Consider the following 15,266-nt stretch of genomic DNA (forward strand, 5'->3'; position numbering starts at 1 on the left):
TAAATTACATTATTATACTACTCAATAATTAATATACTATATAACATACTACTCATTATTTTTTATTGGCATCAAAAATATATTTGACCCACTGAAATAAAAATATTGCCTTTTTTTCATTGGTTGTGATTTTTGAAGACATGATAAACATGCCTTGTTTCAAACCAAAACAAGGCTTCAAAAACAGGTGAATCATGAAACATAAGGTGTTTTCCTCATGAATTTATTAATTTTAAACTGAATGAAACACTGATGTGGCCAAAATATGGATATGTGCATTTCCTGCCAAAAATTACTTATGTAAAAGTGATTTAGTTAGCTCTGTTGATTTTATTAATGTAAAATATCAAATGTTGGCAGTTCTCAAGGTACAATCCTTCAGTAACCAAACTGCCAATGAAATCAAATGTTAAACCTCAGTAGTTTAAAGCAGTGGTAAGGCTTAGTGGTTAGAGCTCATAAGAGCAAACAAAGCAGAGACATGGCAACCTAAAATGACACTATTATGTGGGTAATATAATGCTCTAGGCAGTGCTGCTGCCCTCCAGTAAGGAACTAGGAAATTGGAAGATTGCTTTGACAAAATGTCTATTCTTTTGCTAATGTTAGGGAAGGAAGGGAGAAAGGAGAAACTTCCATAAAAATTTGAACACAGACCAGTTTTTCTGGTCACTGCAGCTTGTTGAAATCACTAAGAATACATTTGTCCTATTTGTGTAGAAGACATGTAAAAAGACATTTCTGACTAGGAGGCCACTTCGTTCCAGTCATAGGAATTAGACAAGTCCAAATTTTGAATTCTTGGAACCTTTGCTACTCGCATTTCTGTACCAAAAGTCTTCAGGTTGCTTCTCTTCTAATGTTAATAATGCTCACATAAATGCTTGTCAGCTTGCTCAAAAGCATCAGTCTTTGCATGCTCAGGGATAACAGTCCTATTTCAGTCTCTGCTGGGATTCACAAATTAGATTTTCCTCTTACTATCTCCCCTGAAATGTTTGGTCCATTCAGTGCTCAGGTTGCTCATCTGTGTCAACTTTCATTTAAATCCTAACTAGAGAAGGCAGAGCCATATCTTCAATAGCCCAATGTTAATCTAGCTACTACACGTTTGGCTATTCCCTCCATGAAAATTGCTTTGGTCCCATATTTTCCCTCTAACTGGACCATTTTTCTGATCACTAAGCCATGCTGGGTAAACTACTTGATTTTACTTATGCTTTTTCTATGAATGTTTTCAACAAAAAAGACAAAAAGACAGTAGAACCGTATATCATGGCTCTCTGTTTTCAAGGGGTTGTTCACTCAGTACAGTGTGTTGAATACACTTATAAGACTGGACATGTGAGGACTTGGAGTACTTGTAGAGAGATTCACCTCACCAGAATTTAATGTAAATGTGTGTGACCAAGATAATAGCTGTAGGCTTAGTATATAGTTAATGCATGGAATTAAACATTTTTAACTGTCTAACTTAGAGGTTCTGCTTCATGTCTTCTTTGAAAGAGGATGGATTGGCCCAAAAGTACATGCATTTCTCTCCATAGGCTATGAGTTGAATAACTAAGATGTATATATACATCTTTGTACCAAAACCAACTGGGTCCTAAGTAGGGAAAAAAGCATTTTCCAACACATGGACTCTTTCTGGCACAATTCTTGGCATACACAGAAGTAGGTGTAGAGTTTACTGGAGAACTTTACTGACTAAACTAAGAAATCTGTAGTCTTCAAATACCTAGGTGTTAGGTGACATTTGAAGATCTTGTACTTCAATGGATATTGTCAAACTGTACTGAAGACCATTTCAAGTCCTTTTTATATCACTTTATCATATAGAAAGATATGCTTATATGTAAAAAAACTCTAACAAAACCCAGCCATAAGTACAAAGCATATATGCACTGGTAATAGAACACAGCTTGGTCTAGTTTATGTTCAATCAATATAAGAAGAAACAGACCTCAGTCTTTGTGTCTTACCGTACTTGCTTTTTAATGAACGTGCAGACTGGTACTCAGTCTGAGTTCAGAGTATTTTACAAGTCAAGAAGCATTTCTTCAAATTTTGCATTAAAATGCTAAATGATTGGTTGGAAAAGCATTTGGGGTGAGACTCAACTGTTAGAAATATTTAGAAGACACGGTGAAGGAACAGTAAATCCAATCTTTTCATTGCATTGCTAGAGTACGTACAACAACATTCTCATTTAGCAGAGGTAGGGTTGGTTGCTGGTTTTGGCAGATACTTTTTGACACAATCTTGAAATTTTGTCAACTATTGTAGTTAGCTTTTTCTTACACAAAAATGACCATTACAAATTGAAAAATCAGGTAAGTAAATAAATCTGCTAGAGATGGGGAAGATCATCCGGCCTAAAATGTCTGCTTTTTAGAAGATCTTCGGTGTTAAGCTTGTGGGTGCAGTCATGAACACTATGTAACTTTCTAGATTATCCAGAAGAGGAATTAATTTTTAAATATACCATCCTACTGCTTATTTTTTTCTAAGGACGAAGAAAAGACTTAAGAGACACACCTTGGGGTAGAGTAAAGGACAATGACTCTTCTGCTTTCCTCCTACTGCTGCTGATATCCATCCTGCTTCTGTTCTGCTGCAAAAGGGAGAAAGTTGTGGCATGGCACAACACGAGGAAAAAGAGAGCTTTAGAGAGTTCAATGCAGCTTTGGTTAGAGAACTTCAATGCCCACATACACTTGGCTTAAAGATAACTTAGGAACTCATCATCACTCACCTCACATAGTAGTTTTCAGTATAACCATGCCATTAAATACATCCTCTGCCCTCAGTGATGACTGAAAAGCTGTTTGTATTGAGAGGTAATTGCAGAGATTTGAAGCTGGTGTAACACAAGACAGTTTTCTTCTATTTTGTCTATGTTAAAAACACAGAAGGGTGGTGCCGGCCTGCTCCTGGCAGTTTGTTTTATAAAAATAAATGTTGTGGTTAAATGGACAGGAAATACAATGAGGAGCTGAGGACCAAATGAGAAATGTCTCCTTGTTGAGAAATGCTTTTGCAATCTTGACTTTCTTTTTGTAAAGAACAGCAGTCAACCTTGCAGTGCACAGAATGAGACAAGAGACAGCACAACCCTTTGGGGCACGTGGTAGTAGTCTTTATGAGGACTCAGATGTATTTGGTATGATGACCTAATAATTGACTAAAGTAGCTAACTGCCTTATCATGCTGGAAAGAGGATTGCTTTCCTGTTCCAGTAGCAAAAACAATGCTGAACATTTATTTTTTTCCCTTTTATCATTTAGATTTAAATTCTTCCATCCTCAGTTACCTTACGTAATTCATTCCTCTTTGGATGATTCCAGTCAGCTAAACTATAGAATAAATAATAATAAATAAAAATAAAAATTGTACACCCTTCCCTGAAATTTTTCAAGTGTCTGACTAGCTAAAAAAACATTGACCTTGGAGTGGTGGACCAAGGAAATGGCTCAAGTCTTATTTCTTTAGATAATGTTGTGAAGACTCGGATGCCTATACTGGCCGATGATGCAGGATATTGCACCAGCCAAATGTGAATCCTTTTCTTTTAATTAATAATGCCAGCAAGAATAAGCTACCAGAACTTCTGCTCATAAACTTTCTGATTAAATGACACTTTTCAGAAGCAACTGTACTCCACCTTGACTATATGGGCACCAGTAATATGCATGTCTTTAAAAGAGATATAACTGTAGATTTGGGGTCTTGGTCATATTTGGAGATTTCTTTTGAAATTGCTATCTTCTTTTATGACTGCAGAGTGACTCCCAGAGATGCATGAGCAAAGCAAATATTCCAATAACATAAGAATGCAATAACAGCACAGAAGAACAGCAGTGAGTATCAATTACTCCATGACCACAGGAACCCAGGCTGCCTGTTGTCTCTTCATTTGTGACACAGTAGAGAATTCCCACAAAGATTCCCACATGCCCAAGAAGGGCTAAACACACTGTAAAGTTGCCTTCTTACTGGGAGCCTTAGCAGAGTTTCTTTCTTTTGAGATCTTTCTCAAATTTTGATTGAAATTGACCAAAAGTCAGGAGTTGTAAATATAATCAAATACAAATACCATGAGTATATCAAGGTATTTTCCTGCAGAAACCAGTGTAATACTCTTACAAATCCAAAAACAGCTTCTCCTTACTACTGGGACAGGCTGCCATTCCCTCCTAGGTGCAAGGGTGCTCAATTGCTGGGAATCTAGGATCTATCAAGAAGTTATGAATCCATGTGCTCTAAACTGCTCCGCCAGTGATACAAAAATAAAAAGCCAGAATGAGCTCCCTTCAGTTTACAAGCAGTGATAAATGCAGTAGAAACCACTTAATTAGTCTATGATAAATTGCATGCCCAATTAATTGTGATGATTGCCTAGGGGGCAAAAACCAACTCAAGGCAGTCTGATGACTCCAAACAACACACTAATGGCACACTTTACTGAGCATTGGAGAGTCTCTTCCCATGTCCTTCCTGCAGTTGTCGGTAGCTGAGTCACAACTGTTAACAGCCAGGGATGTATTTGCTTGCACCAGCTTTGCCCCAGTTTGATCTTTTGTTCATTTTATGCTGGTTAAATGAATCAATATTCTCTTAATACAGTGTTTCCTTTCATCCTCCTAGTAGCAGTGCGTGGTTATACAATGAACTTAAAATGCAATTAATGAAATATTAAATGAGTGCAATAGGCTTCTTTACCCCTCAGAGTTGCAGGTGGGAATTGGGAGGAAAGACATTAAAGGTAAAGGAGTTACCTGAATGTTAAATAAGTGTAGATCTAGGAGCTGCACTTCACACATTTATGTACAGAGCCTGTGAAGCATGGCCATTGCCAGCAAAGCTGTACCAGTTGGAGTGAAAAGGTGGTTTTAAAATGGTTTTGCTAAACCAGTGATAAAGACCATATAGAATTTGTTGTTTCTGTTTTAAAACAGTAAATGACTTCACAGGGCAAAGTCAGGTCCCAAATGTGCCATCTGCATGTTTGCGGTTTGTTTACTTTATACATGATTGAGTTTAGTGCTCATCTTGGCCACTTTTACATAATGATGTTATGATAACCACATAATTAATATTTTTAGTGTTTAGCAGATAAATGAGATACAAAAAGAGAGAGAAAAATATCAGATGTGTAGATAGAATTTATTTTGACATGCCCACTAAGAGCTATGATAATTAATATATAATTTAACTTACATAATATTTAGTGTTAGCTTACGATGATAATAAAGAAGACTGTTCACAGACCTTTCCTGGGATGTTAATGAGTGAGTGAAAGTAATTCTTTTGTATATTTGTTTCCTCACACTTTTTTTTTTTTTTTTTTTTTACTCCCAGATATTAATTTTCAAAATTTCACATAATTTCAGCAGGAAGTAGATATAAAGTGGCACATGATTAAGATAAGCAAAAATATTTCACTTTATCTGGGAAGCAGTTGAAGGATCTCATGGAAATTTCATGAAAGGCCTGTTTTTGAAAATCTTTCAGTTTTTTATTTATTTATTTATTTATTTATTTTCAGACCTTCTACTCCTACAAACATCTAAGGGACTTATACTTTTTCCTCTTATTTGGAAAGCTAACCTCTCTGCAAACACAACTAGAGGTTGAGCAGAAACACATGGAGAAAATACGTGATGTTCTGGCTCCATGAAAAATTATGAAGTGGAGGTGAGGAATGTGAGCTCAGTGGGAGGAAGAAGAGGTCAATGAGAAATTTGTCCCCATTTCAAATATTTGCCCATCATAGATTAGATTGGGCAATGCTCTTCCCAGGTCAGGATCACAGAAATGTGTCTCCAGTGATTTGACATTAGCCTCTCTCTTGAGATGGATTTCTGTCAGGAATTCTTGTAGTTCTTAGAGATACTTTAAGTTGCGAATGTTCAGATAAAGAACTCCATACATTCACAAAAATCAAGTCCTACTAACTTCTGTAGCAATGAAAATGCTGGTGTATGCTATTAAGAAAGTGCTTTATAAGAATAATTTTGAAGTGGAGTAACATGTTATTAATGCAGACAGGTCTGATGGTGAAGCAAACCGCATTTGGCAGCAAGAACATTTACTAAAAACGTCATTAAAGAATTTAGGCTGTATGCTACCAAGTATTTTGTAACTCCCTCCACTGACTTCTTGGCCTCTCTTTTTCTTTCATGTCTGTTGAGTAACATGAGGTTGTTCACAAACATTGGAACTTAGGAAGTCTGGCTTCTCACTGCTGTTTGTCTAAAGGTTTGTTGGCTTTGATACCTAAGAAGAAGGAAGTTCTACCCCAGCCCATGCCCCATTTTGTGCATTTAGACATTTCCTAAGGATTTTCTTTCAGGGAGGATTTACAGTGTGAAACAAGAGGTAGGGATTTTGCTGTAATTATTTCCTAACAGAGCTAATTTTACATCTTTTTTTCTAATAATGAATGCCTATTTTCATATTTTAGAAAATTTGAGATCTCTTCCAATGTACTCCTGACAAATTTATATCAATACAATTAGATAATTTTGCTAATTTTCTCCACTAAGTTGTAAAAAGAAATGGACAATAGGCTTTAATATTCATGTAGAATGATACCATAGCATTCATTTTCTTAGAAAACCTTTAAAAAAATAAACCACGTGGGATACATTTCATCAAACACTGTATGTCATCATGTCATTAATGTCATCCTCAGAAAAAAATGCAGCTTTTAGCATGACATTTCTATCTGAAATGCAGCAGTGAAATGAAGTAGCTAATTCTGGAATGAAAACCAGCATCAAAAGCTGATTTACTGGGACAAGAAATTACCACCCAGGCAATCTCCAGGAGAGACTGGGAATACCAGTAGTAACCCTGTATATAGCCCTCAGTTTTATTTAAAAATAGGTGAAGTGATCCTACTGTTCTTTTGAAATTTATGGATGTCATAAACCCTTAAATGTACCAAGGTTTCTTCTGCAAAGTGAGACCAGGTCTGGAACCGGTCCAACTGGGACCAACTCCAGGTCTGTCCACCTTTACTGGGGAACCACAGTTACCAGTAGCAAGTTTTCTGGGATGCGACACCTGTACCCACACTTTGTGCAGATTAAAGTTCTCCATCTTCCAACTGGGACAGCCAGATTTGCACATATTTTGGGGAGTTTTCAGGAGCAGAACTGCTGGGGCATTATGCGTGTTGACAGAATTTAAATGTTTCCAGTGGCAGCCAACAAGAGGGCGGTGGTTTCAAGGAGTGAAATTTGAGTAAACTCACTCCAAGCCTACATTCAATTCAGGAGTTTAAAACCCTCTGTGGATATTGGCCTATACACAAAGTTGCTGGACTGTGCTTTTGCATAAGATCCTGAGTGACTTTGTAAGCATTCAGCAGCTTCCAAATCCCTCACTTTCAACAACAGTGCTCTTTGTACTAAAAGTTTTGTATATAAAGCCATATCGTGGACTAGGATTTGAATACTCTCAGAAAAGTTCCACATAATGGCATCTTAATGCCTAGAGAAATGCAAAATTAATATACTGAAGTTCTCCAGCAGCAGTAAGAGTAAGAACAGAAATATGTTTTTATTATGATTTTTTATTTTTATTTTTTTAATCATACATTCTGTTTTTTAGACAGGCAAGGGAAAATCTTCTCAAGCTGTAAGCTCAGCGTCCCTGGAGTGAATAGGGTTCAATGTAGCATGGATAATTTGTTTGCTTTGCAATTATTTTCCGTCAGTGGAGACAAATTGATTTGTACAATAAAATTGATGGTCACTGCACGGCAGCTGGCTTTCTAAACTGTAAAAGAGTTTGACTAGGTTAAGTGAGTACCATATTTTTTGGAGTACCAGGGTGTCCTATTGTACTGGCAAAACTTGCAGCAATTTTAGGGCTTGCCAGTTATTGCTATATTAGATTCAGTGTTGCAGAATGCCAGTATTGGTATTCTTAATACCACTGTGAACAGGAGCATTGCTACTTTACTAATGGTCTGCTTTGAAAGTGATTTCCAACAAAACAGAGATCAAAATCCTGGAAAATAAATTGATAGGGGAGCAGATGAATAGGTAGGAAGGAAACAGAAATAATTGCCTCTAAACTGTCTTTTAAATTATTGAAGGAAATTAGATGTTTTAAAAAGCCAGAATTGAGAATGCTGAGCAGCGTGAGCATTTCTACCAGAGAAGAACATGCAGCAAAAGCTTTATCTTGAAGTGAAATGCATTTCCAGAAAATGTGGGTAGAGGAAGCAGAGAAGAAATGACCATTTTGCACTTTAAGTAGAATATTTGGGTGAGTTTGTCGAAATAAAAATATTTAAAGCCTGATAATACTAAGCAGAGATTGGCATCCAGTTTTCAGTTTTCCTGTTAAAAAAAAAAAAAAAAAAAAAGATTTGGCTCCTCAAAATCCCTAGCAAATCTTTAGTGGTCAAACTCTCAGTATGATTATGAATGCTCTAGTACCTGGCAAGCACCTATTTTGTGATTCACAGCTTGAAATGAGGCTTTGATTCCCTGTTTCACAACACTGGGCTAATCAAGACATACTGTCATACTCAATCTATAAGCAGAATATGCCCCAGAAGATGTCAGACCTAAAAGTTCAGTAAATTGCTCCGGTTAAACTCCACTTGGATGTTCCAAGTGTTAAATCTCATTGCAGACATCAGGATTAGATTAGCGATACTGTCAGTGTTGCAAAAGTCCAAGATCAGCACTAAGTAAGGGAGAAGTTTGCTAAGACACGCTAGTTTCTCTTTGCCGAAAAATAAAGGACCGGGGAAAAAATGATACTGTATGGTTCAAGCACATTTGCCTGGGCTTAATATGCAAGGTAAACAAAGCACTCTGTGCACCGATCAAAGTGCAGTTCTAGGGGCCAGTGGCATGATCTTTAGGTGTGAGAAAGAAAATTTTGAGGAAGAAGGTCACATGTTTGAAGGTCCAGATGATCAGGCTTTGGCTTGACCTCTTTGCTTAACTGGGAACAGCCCTCCCCAGCTACTCATGTGAGCGGGGTTCAAAGGTTACCAATTACTTAGGGAGGCTGAGAAAGTTGTATGGAGCTGCGTTCAGCTGCCATTTCACATTAGTATCAGGTCACTTGCAGGTAGGCCTTTGTGGTTAATGCTGCACTGATGGTCAGTGATAGTCCTCAGCTTGCAATTTCTGCAGCAGCAACATAGCATCTGTCTGCCCAGAGCTGCTCAGCATCCCCACACATCCACGGATCGCATAGCTGCACCCCTGCTATGTGGGTGTTATTTTAACTGCTTAGCTGTTGGACGGGTAACATTTTTCTCACTTTTTCTCATCATTTGCTCTCTCTGTGTCTCTTTTTTTTTTTTTTCTACCTCTGAATGTGTCAGGGTCATCAATAGAAATGAAAGAAATGCTTTAATGAGTTGCAGATATTGAGATGATTTGAGCCGTTTCTGGTAATTCTGTCTTACAAATCTTAAAATAATATATGTGCCTGCAGCAATTAGTTAACCAACACTAACAAATTAAGCAAGGGTGACTTAGAACCTTATGATGCTAGAAGTATACAAAAATGCCTTCAATAAACATCTTGCAAGTCACATTAAATATCTGAAACTTAAACTAAAGCTTTTAATTGAAGAGCTTATTGCATTTTCCAACTTTTGAAGCTAGAACTACTCTTAGAATTTATCTATGGGGGATAGATTGTGTCAAATGAGCTCCCTGAGGGAGCTCTTGTGCTTTCCTCTGAAGTTGCTTTCTGGTAGTGACAAACAGGATATTGAACTACCCAGGCCTCTGGTTTGATCCAGTATGGAAATCCCTATTCTTTCTGTTTCACAAATAGGATTTGGGGGTTTGGAGTTTTTGCTTTGTGAAAGTCACAAAATCAAGAATGATCACACTTCCCTAACACAAGACATATTTTCATTCTAAAAATGAGCCAGTTTCCTTTCAAAAATAAGCCTGGTTTTGATTACATATCTTTTTACTTTCCCTGGAAAATAAGTACATTTCTGTTTGGAAATATTCACATAAATGAAGAAATTTTCTAGGAAATGAAATGAACCAATCTGAGTTTACAATGAAAGGCAAAAGCAGCCTGGCATTAGATTTGGAATATACTATTTCACATACCCTTCCCTCACATACATTTTTAGTCATTTATTTATGATTTTTTTTTTTAATTTAAAAAGCTCCCAGAGTGTTTTGCAGAGGGAACTGAAATGCAACTGGGATTATTTTATCCTTGATTTACACCTCATTTTATTCTTCTCTTCCTCTTAACAGTTAATTCACCTCTAGGGTAAAAGGTGGTAACTGTTAAACAGTTTTTCACAAAATAAATATATGATTCCCACAACTTCTCAAGTGTCATTTGGTGCTACAAGCTTACTGTAAGTCATATTGTCCATACAGCAAACAGGCAAGTATAAGCACTAGTGCTTTCAATATATGAATTATAGAGTTGGAATATCTTGGTCAGACAGCATGTCATGTTGCATGGCAGAGATTTTGAAGTATTTGGGGAAACATTTGCAATATACTCATTATTTTTTCAAAAGCTGTTCTTTTCTCTTTCTTTGAGATTGACATCTTTTCCCCAGCAAAACAGCTTTCCCTTTGAGTAGGCTTTTTCTTCCCAGAATTTGTATTTTGTCATCCATTTACATTGATTTTTTTTCTGCCACCATGTCTGGAAATTCGGTTATTCCTCATTTGCCAGCACATAATATTTACTTTGCTGCAAAAATTACACATGCACAATTTGATATGTTTGGTATTATTGGTATGCTAGTACATATATGTGTTATAAGAGAGCTACTATTTACAACATAATCTCATCTGTACATCCTGAGAATTACAGGACAGTTACTAAGACTTATGTAAAAAGTACTAGTGACAGCTGAGACTCAGAAAACATTATTTCTCCAGCTGCATGTAGACAAGTCTAAAGAAATTCTTAGAGTTTTGAACCTGTTGCCATTAAATGTAGCTGGAGTTTTCCCACTGGCATTAATATTATCAGACCAGATCAGAGATTTGCAGTGACTGTTGTTATGCAGATAAAAACTGTGAAATTTGTAAAGATATGTTTCACCATGAAATTAACAATGGGCGTTGATTTTCTTTAAAAATACTACATATGAATTTAAATCTTGACTCTGACTCATACCACTGTATAGGTTCTTACTTAAATAGATACAGTGCAAATCTTCCAGTTTGTTTGGCATGAGATTTTTATTTTATTTTATTTTATTTTTTTCAGTGCACCAAATGATTTTTAATGGGGTGGTAATTATTTTCCATTTAACTTTTAAATAAATGTGATTTTTCTTCCTGAAAAATTCCAGTGGTATTTTCACTGTTAAGAAAACCTTAACTGGCCAATCTTTGTGAGACTGCCACTGTGAGTTTAGTAAGAGAAATGAGTTTATACATTGATATAAATGGAATTGGAGCCGCTTAACTTGTCTGTGGCTAGAATAATTCAATTTTCATAGGAAAAAAAAAAAAGAAAGGAAAAAAGGAAAACAAGACAATTCTCAAAAAGGCCAGGATATGATTTTTCAATATATTTTATAGGGCCTGTAGGCTTGTAATTGTCAAAATTGTAATGTCTATAGCTATTATACTGTATAATGTAATAGATGTTTTCAATAGGGTTTACAAATGAAAAAGAAAGGAAGTGCAAGGAAGGTTTGTTTTAAGTAAGTGTTCTAGATCCCATGATAAACTGCTGCTCAGCGCACCAATGCTGGGAAGCTCCCGGCGGGCAGTTGGATGCCATCCCAGCAGTTGGCCAGAAACCTAACCCAGATGGGAAGGCATGTGCAGTGAAGTCCCATCCTGGTCCTTTCCTTGCAGATCTGGCACCACCACAGCAGACTCAACCCATGCTTCAAAATCTTCTTTGGAAATTTGAAGTTGATCATCATGATCCTGCCAATGTACGTGTATGAATAACCCTTCTCATGAAAAATTCCCACCGAGTTCAAGGGGACCTATTAAGCAAGTGTGTTTGTTCTTCTGCAGAAGTGTTTTCCAATTTCAGTCCTCACTATCAAATGCAATTCAAGGCATCACATAAATTTCAGGTAGAATGTGGAGAATGCTGGAGAGGTGAATAGCTAGGAAAATATTCCTGGAAAACAGGGCCTGCAGAACAGATTTCTCAGCTCATTACTTGCTTGGATTGAGTCCAGACAAGGCAGATTGCTGCAAGGAAGGAGAATGAGTGGGATTTAGCTGAAGATGAGGATAAAAACTGAGTGATTGGATGGAGGAGGAGGAAGAATATAGAAAGAAAAGAGAAAGTACATGAAACTTGAGATATGTTTTGGATGAGTATTAGAAGCATAAACACCAAGATATAACAAGTAGAGATCCAATTTAGATGCTTTACAATAGACAGAAGATGTTGTTTCTATCTGTTTTATATTATCCTCTGTTAAACAGAACATTTGTTAGATTACATGCCCTATTATGCATAAGCACAATATTGAAAGTAACACTATTGTAAAATATTCTTCTGTATTTAATGTTAAAACATTCTTTTGCTCCTTTATTTATAGTTATTTTATATAATGGAAAAACTGTGATCTGGGCTTCCTTGTGAGTTGTATTTTGTATTGGGAGTGGGGAGGAGGTGCTTAATGCTAACATCATTAACTTAATAAGACCTTCTTATGCTGTGTGAAAGTCAGTGTAAGAACATAATAGTATGCTTTATAAGAGTATGCTTTAAAGAAATCTCTGTCAAAAAACACATTTCAGTGCAGTATTTCAGAGAGAAATGTTTCTAGCAGAAGAGTCTAGTAATAATTAAGGGAAGATTGTAAATTTAGTGTGATTCTATGATTCTGCATGATATGGTTGACAGGGACTTCATTAATTTAGCTACTTATGAAAGAAAGAAAAGAAAGAAAAAAAAAACAAAAAGGTAGAAGGATTTCTTAAATGTATTACCGGATATAATTGCAAATACTGGAGGCAGTTGGGCAGTCTCATAGAGTTTCTGTGATAATGCCCTGGATGGCTGAAGAAAAGCTGTAGAGCACAGGAAGAACTGAAGACTAGATTTTTACTATCTATCTGTCTGCTTATCTTCAAGTTTTCCTTTCTTTTTAACAGTGCAAATTTCATGATTGAGCAAAGTCAAAATAAAAATATTAAGCAAATATATGTATTAAAATGCCTGCTGCATACATATGGTGCATGGTACTGCATGTCAGTAATATTCTTCCCTAATTTTTTTCAGGACATACAGAGTTTTCAACTGCTTGAAAAAGCAGTTATTTAAGTGTGGCAGAAAGTGCTAAGTGAGGCGGACAGGAGATAGACCTTGGAAACATGGAAGTGTTTGATCAAAACATAGTAGAGAAATTATATATAAATTACACAGTAAACTCTTTATTTCTTATTTTCTTCTTTTAAAAAAATCTCTTACCCAGGTAGGAGCTCGTGTTGCTGTCACTTGATCAAAAAAATTAGATATAAATAATACTGTAATAAAAAATATGAAATAGTTGAAAAAACATGTTTGTCAAAACCTCTCGCTGAAAAACATTTCCCTGGTTAGTTAGTGACTACTTCAGAAGAATAAGCCCATCAATAGAAAGCAAGGGCTCCACTTGTGACAGGTCTATGACCAATGAGTCAGCTTTGATCTGTCATGATGTCTGTCTGCAGTCCAGATGATACCAATGCCTAAGATATATCAATCAGGCTCTGACACAGAGAAATTGACATCTCAATGGACCAGAGGGAAAATGTGGAGGAATAAAACAGACATTGAAGGTGCCAAAAGCCTGTTAAAAGGTTGGGGAGAAAAAGGGGAGTCGAAAGCAAGTATGATGTCTCTCAAGCTCTCAGGATAAGCTTTCTGATGCTTTATGGGTCTTGCTGCTGTATGCTTCGAGGGGATGCAAGCAGTGATTTTGGCATAGAACATCAAACCTCCCAAATTCTGGATTTAAAGAGCATGATGCTACTTTAAAACAATAGTGAAAAGTATTTTTTTGGACCTCTCAAATGGAATTAATTGTTCCAAGAGTCTCAAAGTATTATTTTATCTCATTCAGTAAAATTTATTAGTCTTCTCTTCATGAAAATTTGCAGAGGAATTTAAATAAACATGGTAAGAAGGTACAGTTTACAGGGTGTTTTTTATACTGTCCCTGTCCTTTGAAGATAAAATCATCAACATCACCACCATGTCAGCTGATCTTTGTTAAGCTAATACAAAGAAGAAATAATCACAGTGGGCAAAGCACAGCTGAAAGGGTCAAAGGCTGTTACTGTAGTGGCAGACTCCTAAATGATGCATGGTCTTGGATGAGTAACCTCTGGATGGTGTTGGGAGAGCCAGGAAAGCTTTTGGTTTATTTACCAAAGCGAGGAAGTTGGATGGTGTCAAAATTTAGATCAAATGAAGTATTTGAAATGATAGTTCTACTAAATTTACTGCACACCACTGAGAAGTACTGGTAGCAGTGAGGCAACATAAGATTGTGTTTCAGTACGGAGTGACTTCTTTTAAAATACCACGCTGAGCCACAGGAAGAGAGGCAGCAGAAAAAGTAAAGGAAGGCTGAAAAGACCGAAGCTCTGATTTCCCTTTATATCATGTGTACATGTGGTAAGAAATAGTGCCATGCACACATTGGGCTTTTCAGTCACACACACAGAAAACACAAAAGCCACTAAAATCCTCTTTAATTCTGAAGGCCGACACAGCAACGATTTCACAGAAACTTCCATCTGTTGGGTACCATCACATAGATCTGATTTCTGTTATTCCCCAGGAACATTACGATGACAGGAAAACCTATTAGAGGGGATAAACAGATGCAAAATATACCCAACTTTTCTGCTATGAAATTGGAAATCGGGACATCTGGGTTCAGTTTCCAACTCTATTGCAATAGTGAATGAATTACAACAAAGCAAATGCCTCAGACACTCGTCCACCCAAGTGGCTAGCAGTACCTCACCTGCTGCTTTTTTTCTCAGTTGCCCTTTAACTAAGATATTTTTTGTCAACTGTCCAGTCTTTAAGGAATACACAACAGGGTTTTATATAATTGCAAGACCGTAGTACATAAACTGAGTTTGAAACGATAAATATCTTTCTTTCCTTTCTTTTTTTTTCTTTTTCTTTTTCTTTTTTTCTATTTTTCTTTTTTTTTTTTCTGTGCTTTGAACATATATAAAGATAAAAACCTAACCTGACATGATCAAAGGTAATGCTGTTTGTCCACTACATGCTTCACCACCCTAAAGAAAGGT

This window comes from Cygnus atratus, chromosome 4 (assembly GCF_013377495.2).
Source record: "Cygnus atratus isolate AKBS03 ecotype Queensland, Australia chromosome 4, CAtr_DNAZoo_HiC_assembly, whole genome shotgun sequence".
NCBI classification, from domain to species: domain Eukaryota; kingdom Metazoa; phylum Chordata; class Aves; order Anseriformes; family Anatidae; genus Cygnus; species Cygnus atratus.